Source organism: Arachis hypogaea, chromosome 10 (genome assembly GCF_003086295.3).
Source record: "Arachis hypogaea cultivar Tifrunner chromosome 10, arahy.Tifrunner.gnm2.J5K5, whole genome shotgun sequence".
NCBI classification, from domain to species: Eukaryota; Viridiplantae; Streptophyta; class Magnoliopsida; order Fabales; family Fabaceae; genus Arachis; species Arachis hypogaea.
The window spans coordinates 28839005-28847016 of NC_092045.1; the positions used below are offsets into that span (position 1 = coordinate 28839005).

At 32.3% G+C, this 8012-nt stretch overlaps 1 long non-coding RNA gene across 2 annotated transcripts; it reads right to left on the reverse strand.

Moving 5' to 3' along the window:
- Positions 1-6067: 6067 nt before the first annotated feature.
- On the reverse strand, positions 6068-7666 carry LOC112715468 (uncharacterized). 2 transcript variants are annotated; one of them, XR_011866537.1, is made up of 4 exons: positions 7527-7666; positions 7033-7439; positions 6832-6900; positions 6068-6598 (listed from the first exon to the last, which is right to left on the reverse strand). It is a non-coding gene; the product is annotated as an uncharacterized lncRNA (long non-coding RNA). The 2 variants fall into 2 exon arrangements; XR_011866538.1 differs by lacking the exon at positions 6832-6900.
- Positions 7667-8012: the final 346 nt, after the last annotated feature.

The following is an 8012-nucleotide window of genomic DNA, read 5'->3' on the forward strand; positions in this document are numbered from 1 at the left end:
CCCTATTTATAATTTAGATTATTTACTATTGGCTTTAGTTGATTAATTGGTGACTCTTGAGTTGTCAAACTCATCGTGATTGATAATTATTGTTCTTGCTGATTAATTTAGATTCCTATAACTCTAGTCTTTCCTTAAAGAGTTGACTAGGACTTTAGGTATTAAATTAATTTGTCCACTTAACTGACCTTCATAGTTAGAGGTTGACTTAGTGGGAGCAAAAGTATAATTCTCATCACCATTGATAAGGATAACTAGGATAGGACTTCCAGTTTTCATACCTTGCCAAGAGCTTTTCTTAGTTATTAATTTATTAATTCCTACAATTTATTTCCTCTTATTCAAAACCCTTTTCAAAACCCAAAATACTATTTTCCATAACTAATAATAAAACATACTTCCCTGCAATTCCTTGAGAAGACGACCCAAGGTTTGAATACTTTGGTTAATTATTTTTATTGGATTTGTTACTTGTGACAACCAAACGTTTGTAAGAAAGGTTGATTGCTTGGTTTAGAAACTATACTTGCAACGAGAATTTACTATAACTTCTAAACCATCAATCTTCAGTTCTTCAATCTTTAATTTAGCAACGGAATATTCCATTAAATTTAATTGTTTGGTCACAATAGGGACCTAATTGAAAAAAAAATTTGTTGCAGGGACCCAATTAAAAGGAAAAAAGGTATAGGGACCTAATTGAAAATTTCGCGGAACTATAGAGACCAACAGAGTAATTAAACCATTTTTTTATCTCAACAAATTTTAAAAAAATTAATAATTTCTCTTATATTTAAAAAACTAAGCTTCAATTTAGTAATTAATTAATTGCTTAGTTTCAAAAAATATATTATCACTACTTATTATTTTTTATTGAGTTGATTTAATTATTTTTTTATAATCTTAATACTAAATTAAATTTAACAAGATAAATATTTTTGCATGTTAAGTTTAATAAAATAATTTTTTTAACATGAAACTAGAAGAATATTATAATTTATTATGGGGAAAAACAATATAATGATAAAGACAAAGATGTAAATTCATGTATAATTATTAATTGCTTTGCAAAATTTTAGTGGGGGCAAATGTCCCTTTAAGTTTCAATGTGGGTCCGTCTCTAGGCTCATTTATATGCCTCCAACAATGTATATAGATTGGATTTTTTTATTGGACAAAACATGAATAATCATAACATAGTTATAGGTTGTAAACATTAATTGCAATTGTATTTTAAGTAGTTAGCAACGGAATGACTGCATGTTTAAAACAATGAAGATAATGTTTTTTTTTTTTTACAAAGAAAAGCTCAACACACTAACAAGGAGAAATTTAAAAATATGTCACAAATAAAGAGGTAAAAATAAAGGAAAAGCAAACACGACTAATCCATTGTCATCTTCGGCATTGCTATCAATAATCACATGGATCAGCATCAAACCACTCTTTGAAGCTCAACATTGACCTCCTTTTGATGTCCTCAACACTACCTTCTTCATTCTTAAATATTCTCGCATTTCGTTCTATCTAAATATTCTAAATAAATGCACAAAATTCAACCAACCGCTTATTCTGCTCAATTCTTTTGCCAGGTTCTCCTGTCCAACTCTCAAACAGTTCCTTGATCATGGTTGGAACAACCCAGACTCTACCAAAGTAAGTCAACCAAGTACACCACACCTGCCAAGTAAACTCACAGCAAAGAAACAAATGATGAACAAATTCTACATCGTTTTTACACAAAACACAGGTATTATCACTAAGATGGATGACGCCTAATCTACTCAATCTCTCTTTGGTATTTACCCTTCCCACTAAAACAAACCATGCAAAGAGCTCAATTATTGGTGGAACCAAAACTCTCCAAATTGAGCTAGTAAAGCTGTAACTCGTGACTTCCTCCGATACAGTTTTTGTCTGCAACACCTGCACAAAAGAGTTAGTAGAAAAATACCTTTTTTTTAATCAAATTTCCACACCACTCTGTCCTCTCTACTAGGTGACAATTTAACTGGCTTTAACCTTTCATGGAGATAGTTAACAAGAGCCAGCTCCTATTGAAACAAATCTCTCCTCCAAAAAAAATTCTATATCCATTCTAACCCGTCCCAACATCCATAAACCCCTATAACAGATCCTTGCTGGTTTGAAATAGAGAAGAGCCTCAAAAAACTCTCTTTCAAGGGTCCACCTTGCAACCAATTATCTTTCCAAAAATGAGTTCTCCTCCCGTCCCCTATTTCTATAGATAGCCCACTGAAAATCTTGTCTTTCACGTGTTGCTCCTTGATCTTCAATTGACATATATCTTTCCAAGGAGCCCCTCTTATAGGTAGTGTCTGATTTGCTAACATAATATTTGGATTTAAACCATTACACGAACATGTAATTTTCTTCCACAATGGACAATCCTCCTTCGAGAAACGCCACCACCACTTAAACAGAAGTGTTGTATTCCTAATCACAGCATCCCCCACTCCCAAACCTCCCAGCATTTTTGGCGCCTACACCAATTCCCATTTAACAAGAGGCATACCATTATTTCCATCCTCTTTCCTCCATAAAAAATTCCTTTGCAATGCGATCAGCTTCTCTACTACCCCTTTTGGCATCTTATACAAGTTAAGATAGTAGACTGGCAAGCTATTAAGCACATACTTGATATGAACTAGCTTTCCAGCTTTGTTAAGTACCTTTGCTTTCCAAAAACTAAGCTTCTCTTTCACCTTATCTATAATCGGTTTCCATGTCTTCACCAACCGAGGATTTGCTCCTAAGGAGATTCCTAAGTATCTTACGAGTAGAACCGCTTCAGTACAGCCTAGTATCCCACGCATATTCGTCACCCATTCTGACCTACAGTTAACAAAAATCAAATTCGATTTGTTAAAGTTGATACTTAGTCCAGACATGAGTTCAAAACATCGCAGAAGCCTCTTATAATTCAAAATTGTCTCGGTCTCTGGTGGGCAGAACAAAATAGTGTCATCCGCAAATTACAAGTGTGATAGTTCTATGTTATCCTTTCCAACTAGCAGCGGAGATATACGACCATTCCTGACTGCTTCTCCCACCATTCTATGTAAAGCATCAACCACAATTGGAAAAAACCTAAAACAGCTGCAGTGAATTCATTACCAATCTCATCCCAACACTTTTTAATGAAGTTCATGTTGTACCTGTCATTACCTGGAGCTTTTGTTGACTCACAATCCCAAACAGCCTCTTTAATTTCCTTAGTAGAAGGCATTATTTCTAATGCTATAGCCTCATCACTGTCTATCTTCATCACTAGTCCTTCACGAAACCCAATCAAAGGCACATATTCTTGCCGATACAAATCTTTATAAAACCCTCTAATTACAATCTTTATTCTGACCTGATTCCGTACCAACCTTTCATGCAATAAAAGCGCATCAATTCTATTGTTTCTCCTTCTAGCCGAGGCAACTTGATGAAAGTACCTAGTATTCTTATCCATCTCTCTTGCATGCCGAGACCGAGACATCTGCTTCTAATGAATTTCCTTCTGAACACACTATTTCTCACAGCATCTCACAAAAGCTTTGCGTCTTGCCTCCAGAGTACCATCATATGTGCCGTCACTTACCATGTCATCAATCTTTTTTAGCTCATCCTCAAATCTCTTAATTTATTATCCATGTTATTAAAGTTGTCTCTATGCCATCTTCTCAGGGGTGCTGTCAGCGCCTTTAGCTTGCTAGTGAACTAAACATCCCCTAAGTTTCTCCATTCCTCTTTTATCATACTCAGAAAGTCCTCATGTGTGAACCACGCATCTAAATTTCTGAACGGTCTTTGGCCCCCTTCACTCTTGTGTCTTCCACAGTCAATGGACAATGATCTGATAGCACACGAGGTCCACCTCTCAAGCGAGTATCCAGAAGTGCTTCAATCCAATCTACACTGACCAGGACCCTGTCAATGCGGCTACACTGTCAAACCTTGAACCATGTGAACTTACGATCATTTAGAGGAAGGTCTATCAGCTGCGTATCCTGTACCCAAAACTTAATCTCTTCCGCAGACATCAGTAACCTATTCGCTCCTTTCCTTTCCTCCACTTGCATTATTTCATTGAAGTCTCCCATGAAACAAAAAGACACTTGACACAAGCCCACAATATAACACAACTCCTCCCACATTACCAATTTTTTTACTGTCCCATGTGCTCTATACACTAAACAAAACACACGTCTAAGATTGCTATTAGTCATTACTCCCTCTACACACAACCAATGTTTTCCTTTATAACAGTTAATAATTTTAAACAACATATCATCCTATATGTTAAATTTATAAAGTTATTATATATTATATAATTTTTTATTTTTTATTTCAAAAATAGAATAAGTAATTGTCTTATATAAATAATTAAATTATTAAATTTAAAAATAAGTAACAATTCTTAAATTAAGAAAAATATTATTTTTGTCAATCAATTTTTAATTAAATAAAATTTTAAATATTTAAACATTTAAACTTTTTGTCATTTTCTAAATATTTTTTCTCTTAATTTTTACATCAATTATCATATTAAAATATTTTAATATTTACAATAACATCAACATCTAATTAGATGTTGAAAAAATTTTATACATTACAATATATACATGCATGAAAGTAAATAATTGTAAAATTTATTTTTTTATTATATTAAAATTATAACATATTAATCAAATTTATCAAAACGGTTATCTGTTACATATTTTATTCATGAATATATTTTAAATGCATATAATAAAATTATTAGAACAACTTGTTTATATTATTTTATAGCATATTTTTTAATAATATAAAGTATACAAATATAACTTTCTGTCACAATAATACTCAACAAAATAATTTAATTTAAAAAAATAAATAATTTTTATATTTTATCAAATCTAAAATAAAAAAAATTTATAAAAACCAAGATAATTTTTTTATATAAAAAATATTTATTAACATTTTTAATTAAAAAAAACTACCCATGATTATATATATTACTAAATATGCAATATTGTTAAAAATATATTTGTTATAAATGTCCTAACTAAGAGTCCAACCCTTCACTATGAGTTGGACCCTTAACTAAAAAAAAAGAAAAAAAATTATGTATCAGTACGAGTTTTACTCTAAAACTAAGGCTAAGTAATTATATTCTCTTTACTATCCACTTTATTCTTGTCTTTTTCTTTCCATCACAATGATCCTTACTTGGCAATAATCTTTACAACACACGTTTTCCTTTTTTCTTCTTAACCATCATTGCTAATTTTTTGATAAAAATCATACTCAATTATAAATTTATTATCCTCCAAGATCAGTGGAACCTTTCATATAGATATTCTTTTTCTTTTTAATTCATATATGTATATCATGTACGTGATGTTTTTCTTTTCTCGGCCAATTTTTTTATTTTCTTTTTTTTAAGAAACTCGTATGCCATTTTTTTTCTTTCTTCGGTGGTTTCATAAAGTTTTTAGATTGTTGTTTCTGTTTCCTTCCTATTTTATCTCTTATTTGTTACACTATTATTGTTATTTGGTTTATTTATATTATTTATTTTTTATATATGATATTTTATTTAATATTAATATTATTTTTCGAAGTGAATGATAATTAACCATATAGATAATTATTTTTCAAAGTGAATAATAATAAATTATGAACATAATCATTTCCCAAAGTAAATGATAGTTAATTATATAAATAATTATTTTTCAAAATAAATGATAAATAATCATATAAATAATTTTTTAAGGGAACATATGATAAGTGGGAATCTCTCAAGAAGAATTATGTATCGCAATTGATCATTGTATACAATCTTCAATTCTCTACTAAATGGAAGTAAGGATATATTTCAACTTCCTAAAATAATACCTAAATATTCATAGAATACACAATAAGAATACGAATTTATCTAAGGTTAAAAAATCATGACAGAAAATTTATATTGAAATAAGTCAAAATTTAATTAAAAGTATATTAATACTTTATTTGTTTATTTTTATTTTATTTTAACTACTTCTCCTAACAAAGTTGCTAATATTGCTAAGTATTATGTAACCCATCATGTATTTATCTCAGCTCTTGCTTGTGTTGGATTCATATCAAAATACTTTAATCGCTGTACATAAACTATTAATACGACAACGAACACAATCTTCAGAGAAGAGCTGTGGATGACATTTGATTTTTAGTCCAAAATCTGGTCAGTCTCTATATATTAATTTCACTGCAGATCACATACTTGATGTGTAAATTGCTTCAAGGGACCCAATTGTGTATCCACCATGAAAATTCACGTCCTTGTATCTGTTCAAGTTATAGGACTTGAACAATTTCTGCATCTTGCTTGTGCGAAATTGAATGTCTTGATTTCCAGCATACTAGCACTGATTTTCCACATTATCTTTACTTCGATAGGCGAAGAAGAATTCTTTCCCAATTATTGTGCTGCCAAAAATAAACAACAGTGCAAAAAGCAACATAACATTTAGAGAGAGTTGTCTTCTAAGTATTTCTAGAACTACTGCCATGGAACAGAGGATCAAGCTCATCCTGCACTCAGGGTTATGTAGTTTAGACGCTGAAAACCAAAAACAATTTGTTATTCCAATTTCAAAATATTAGAACATAGCACATTCTGTGAACAAACATGAAGGTTATATCCAAAAGAAATAGTAGGGCAGAATTCTAGTTGCCCTTCCAACATGAACTAATGAAAAAAATCAGCAAAAAGCTATCATGTTAAAGTTAGGTTAGTCATTAACTTCCAAACTATTTCATTGAAAATTAAAAATGAAACAGAAAGTACTCTACCAGCCCATGAATGCTTTGCTAAGTTCCAAAAAATCCATCATGGCGAGGAGCCATAGAATTCAAGGGACTCTACAAGGATATAGAAGTCAACTTTAATTGTATAATCCAATCCGTATAAATAATTGTATATTCCAAGGGTTACCAGATGAATTAGTTACCAGATGCCAAAGCTAATCAATCGGTGGGCAGAGCAACTCTTACCTTCGACTCACAGCGAATGACGAGCACAACGAGAAACGCCGTGCAGAGTGCTACTGAACACAGTAACAACGATGATCTATGACGAAGAATGGTGATTTGCGAACGGGGAGATAACCTTGACCACGCCCAACAGAAGCGGATCTCGAGTGCCACTGACAGCCACAGTGACAAGACCGAAGGCAGCGGTCGCGTTGGAGGATGCTTGGGTTTGCTTTCGCGAGAGGAGAAGAGTGATATGAAGACCCTATCTGCTTTCGTTTCATCCATTTCTTTTTTGGAATGACGAATAAGGCCCAACTTGTAAAGCTGGCAACTACGGAACCTAGTACAATCAAATTCTGTTCTAATTCACGCTATCAACTCGGCTCGGCCGACCATCGCATGAGCGCCCGCAATTTGCTGACAACCTGCTCCATTTTGCAGAAGGGAGACAACGTGCGTCAACAGAAAATGCAAGGAGGAGAAGGAATATTTGTAAATCTTTGTGAACTTACACATGTACAGTAGCGCGATCCAAGATTAAATCATTTAAAAATTGAAACAAAAGGATAGATCCACTGAGCCATGTCGCAGAGGAGTTTCCTTTTTTTCCTCATATTCTCTCTTAATATAAAGCATAAGCGACACTAACTTCAACGAAACACAGAACCTATCTAACCTATTGACATATGAGCATCTTTTCTATCTTTTCCTAGTGAATTTGCATTCAAATTGTTAAGTTAAATCAAGATTTAAATATCTTTTAGCTCCTATGAATGCTACTTTGAGTTATGTACAATTCTGTTTATTTCAGGTCGCATTCAGATGGATTTGATGAAGTTTTTGTAGAAGAAGAGGAAGAAAGTAAATGATGCTGTCAACCTTGACCTCCTTGCACTCAAACAAAAATAACTTGAGCTACAGAGGTCTAATTGACGTAATTCTAGCGGCATTAGAAAGCCAACTTCCAGAGCTTTCCAACATTTATATAATAGTCTACA